The following is a 5,000-nucleotide window of genomic DNA, read 5'->3' as shown; positions in this document are numbered from 1 at the left end:
GAAACGTTTCGGGGTTTTTTCCGAATACGTCACAAGTATTAGCCCCGACGACAGCATCACCATAATTTTCAGCAGCACCAGTACTACTACCGTCCCTAAACCACCTGCATCACATACGTTGTTGCCATCACCACCGGCAGCATCATCTACCTTTGATAATAGCATCAATCGAACCGTCAACCAAAATGTCGCTATATACCACATTAAAACTATCCTCACATTAAGACAAAAACTGGCTAAAATCAGAGAGTGAAAAATGCCCATATAAACTGGGCTTTTCATGCAAGTTGGCCACACATGATAAATATTGTAATACTATAATATATTATAGTCCCTGTACTAGCATTCGACTGCACTATACTATTATATTATCATTACTACATTGTACTGGTCATTGGTTGTGTGAATACACATACTGTATTACGATATAAATGGATCTCAATCCCACGATGTTCTTAATGTTTGCATCTCTTCAACTCTTCTGTACTCTGTGAAAAATAGTTAAATTTTGGCCAGAAAACTCGTTCTTCAAATATCAATCGAATAATATGACTCTCATCTTGTCAACAACTCTGAAACCTGAGACTTCATCTTAATTAAAACTCTCAAACTTAAAACCGCAAGGAAGTCTCAGGTTTGAGAGTTTTTGACACGATGAGGGTCATTTTAGTTGATCAATATTTGAAGGACAAGTTTTCTGGCCAAATTTGTTAAAATGTCATTTTTCTCAGAGTATGACAGAACTGTGGCCATAACATTGCCTGCATCGTATTATTTGTGTTGTTACCATCAGCTTCAAGTACCGTGATAGTTGCTTGATGACTTTCTCAGATTTTAGAATGATAACAGTGGTCAGAACTGTGAAGAGACTTGTTATTCTACTGGTTGGTGGGGAATTTAACCTGACAAATTGTTAATCAAAACCAAATTGCATGAGTCTCAGAAAAATCACCCTGAAGATTTTTGTAGGGTGAAAAGTTCAGTATTATCCCTGTATTATGTATGGATTTATAGGGGGGGGGGGGTGTTTGTCTAAATGTGTTATTTCTTGATTCAATTTAGTTTATGTGTACTTATGAGTATTTGAAATATGCGGACTTTTGTTTTCTTTGTGCGGCTAGTGGAATGACACTCGCTTTCGGATCGGAAGGTCCTGAGTTCGAGCCTCGCGCTCGGCGCATAGTTGAGTCCTTGGACAAGGCTCTTTACTCACATTCTCTCACTGTACTCAGGTGTAAAATGAGTACCTGGCCATTAACAGCGTTGTCTTTGTCCGAAAAATTTAATATCGCCAAACAGGCGCAATGTCCCGTCCTACATGTTAAATGTTGCTGTTGACCAGGGACCCCTTGTAAAGCGATTTGAATTTGAGCACATTTAGTGGATATTGCGCTATATAAAGCTCAATTTAAAAAAAATTATTTTGTAATTTGATGTACAAATAATATCCCATAGAAACAGAAATCATATGAGACTAAAGATGAAATGTCAGAGAAATAATATAATACATAACAATAGTTATAGACTATAACGCAAATGAATAACAAATGATTACATTTGATCATTTTGATGGCATTTTGACGGTACTGGCAGTAGTTCGTGACCGACTGTCGGTGAGAGCAATGAACTCTACAACTAAAAAAAAAAAAATTATTCTCTATTGTCTTCTGGCACTTTTCTACTCACTTCATCTCTTGTTGTTACCAACATAAGTGCCTGCTCCACTCACTTTTCTGAATTAAAAATTCACCCAATATACCGGTGCATACTCAATGTCTCAATCGTTTCTATGTTATATGTTTGTGTTGAAAATATTGGCTATTAAGCTTAATTGCTGGCCTGCTAACTTCGCGGTGGTTGTATGGCGAACCCGCGGTCTCCAGTAGTCGGTGAGAAAGAGCTCTAGTAATGATTGACCTGAGTTTGATACGAATCTTTGGGTTCGTGGATAGCTCATACGGTAGAGTCACGCTCTCACCGGCCAGGCGGAGTTATCGTACAATAAGGTCGCAGGTTCAAACCCCATCACCGCCACGAAAATGTTTTATTCTCTATTGTCTTCTGGCACTTTTCTACTCACTTCATCTCTTGTTGTAACTAAAAAGCAAGCTCTTTTCCTCTGTGGCTAGGGCATAATAATCGGTAATTAATTCGACTTTGGGAATCGCCATCTGGCCACCTGTCCAACATTTACCCACTGTGGTCAAGAGCCCGAAACCGCAGGGGATCTAGTTGGACGGTGCGTTGAAAGGGAGCTTCCGGGCGGTTTGAGCGTAGCCATCGTTAACTTATAGCCTGATACTGATACTGAAATTCAAAAGGACTGGCAGGTTGACGTCATTATTTGTTTATTTCACCGCTTAGTGAGTTGTCGTTAGTAGAGCACATGGAAACAAGTTATTTCATTGGTTGAACTATTGAATACAACTCACGATTTGTTTTCTTTTGTGGCAAAAGACTGGGAATTTTGACTTATTTTTTTGGTCAGTATCAGGCCATGACTTTACGAAGGCCCCGGTTTGAGACGGTGCACGAGTGCGGTAATGAGTTTGTGTCCTGGATAGATGGTCATAACACAGTAGTGTGAGCACCATTAGAAGCTGCAGCCACCTGGCCGCCGTGTTGCTGCTCAAACGATCAGGTAATACGAACACTTCTACATTCCTGTTTACATGATCGAAATCCACGCTCATTTAATTTCAATGGGAGCTGTCTATATTTAGGTTTATGTCCAACCGAGTCATTGGTCACATGATTTGTTGCTGCCCAACGATTTGATATTTCTGCTTTGTTTATAAAAGTTGTAAGCATACCCATGGGTCAAGCTGAATAAAATCACCACCTATTGCGATGTTGGATATTTAGAAAACCGTCAAAACACTTTTTATTATGTAGGTCATTTTGAGCTCATTTTGCAATATAACCGATGACTTGAGCACATGGAGAAATGATATTGATCGTCCTCATTCGAGTGAATTTTTTATTTTTATTTTGGTATCACGATTCGAAAAACATCGTATATTATTTCTTTCAACAAGATTCCTCCCATAGCCCTAAATACATCCGGAGAGAAGCAGAGGAATTTCATTCGTACGAGACGATTTGAAAAGTAGAACCAAACGCGCAACTGAGTCTCTGCCACATGAGATGTTAGATTGAATCATGGGAACGTTTGCATCACAGTCTCGAGACTAGAATGGTGGCTTTTCACTTTTCAGAGTATTAGACACGTTGTGTGCAGTCATTTATGGCTTGAATTAAAATTCCAATGTTTGCTTTATAATGTACAGAAAACCGTTTGTTTTTATCGCGTTTCCCTTTTTTTTTTTTCTAATTTTCTTTTCTTTTCTTTTCTTTGTTTTGTTTTGTTTTTTGTTTTTTTGACAATTCAGGATACAAACCCAGGCAGGACTTATGAATCACCCAGGTTTGAAAGTTTTTGCCGAGATGAGGGTCATTTAAATCGATCGATATTTGAAGGACGAGTTTTATGGCCAAATTTATAAATATGGGTTTTTTTCCAGAGTACGGCAGACTTGACCTATAGATAGTTCATAGTTGACGCCACTCGGGTCTTTGTTATTGTTTTTAGCCATCCGCGTTTATGAGTAATGCTCACTAAACTGTATTAACCTGACTATAAACGTTCATGGATACACACAGGTTATCGTACAACTTGGGGTCCCGACAGGTCAGTTGATAAAGCACCTGCTTCCTAAACGATCGGTTGACCAATGGTGACGTGCGGCTATGTGGTCTTGTGGTATGACACTCGCTTTGGGATCGAAAGGTCCTGGGTTCGAGCCTCGCTTGGCCCATAGTTGAGTCCTTGGATAAAAATAAATAAAATAAATAGAATAAATAAATAAAATTCCCTTACTCATACCATAGAGGAAGTTTGTCTTTAGGGTCTATTCCAAGTGAAGCCTGGAATAACCCAGGCGTCAGCCGCAGTGCATCGCCGCAAACTGAGCTAGGGCGAGGTGACTTGCTCAAGGCCACACAGTGCAAAGACCGTACCGCTTAGCCACGCTGCCCCTAATGCTCTTTAATTACCGGGTATAAAATGAGTACCTCACCGTTAACAGAGTTGTCTCTGTCCGAAAAAAAATGGTAATACAGTCCACTTCGGATAATCGCAACACCTTGGGATCAGCGAAAATATTGCGATTAACCGAAGTTACAATTAACCGAAATTGAGTTTCCAGTCCACTATCGCAACATTTTACACATATATGGTAAACTCAACCTCAAACCAGTTGTTGTAAACATGTTCTTAGTCCTCCACAAACCGAGTAATAAGATTGAAGTAAAAACATATGGCAGCCCTGAAAAGCAGCTTCGACGTCTCATTCAGATTTGCTTAAATTTCACTCTTTTGTTCTCAACATTATAAGAGTCAAAGAGATTAGCCGTGATGAGAGACTTCAAGCTCTCCCCAAACTCGTTGGTCACAAAGCACAGTTGTCAATCCCAAAACACAGGATATCTCTTTACAACTGGCATTGTCTACCTGTTGTAAAAACTATTCCCGGGCCCTTTGCCTCCTATTTAATGGCCACAGATGACATCACAAACCCATGCTGCAAAGCCCCACCCTCTTTTGTCTTATATAGAGTGGTGACACACTATATTAGCATTAAATCCCGCTCACTCTCGATTTTTCAACCTGTCACGATTTCTTCCACAATGAAATTTAATCATGATATTTTGTTTGATTGATTTCTTGAATTTACCACTTGTTGAGGGTGAAAATTTGTTGCGATTAACCGAAGTTTGTTGCAATTAACCAGTGAATTTTATTTAGAATTAATTATGTTTCTTGGGAAATGTTGCGATTAACCGAAAGTTGCGATTAACCGAGCTGCGATTATCCGGAGTGAACTGTCCCGCCTAACAGGCGTCATGTCCCGTACTACATGTAAAGTGTCTCTGTTGGCCTGGTACCCCTCCCCCCCCCCCCCCACCACCCCTTGTAAACCGCTTTGAGAACGTTTAGT

Source organism: Berghia stephanieae, chromosome 12 (genome assembly GCF_034508935.2).
Source record: "Berghia stephanieae isolate SIO BIC M18660-M18661 chromosome 12, UCSD_Bste_1.3, whole genome shotgun sequence".
Taxonomy (NCBI): domain Eukaryota; kingdom Metazoa; phylum Mollusca; class Gastropoda; order Nudibranchia; family Aeolidiidae; genus Berghia; species Berghia stephanieae.
This window is presented reverse-complemented; position numbering follows the sequence as displayed.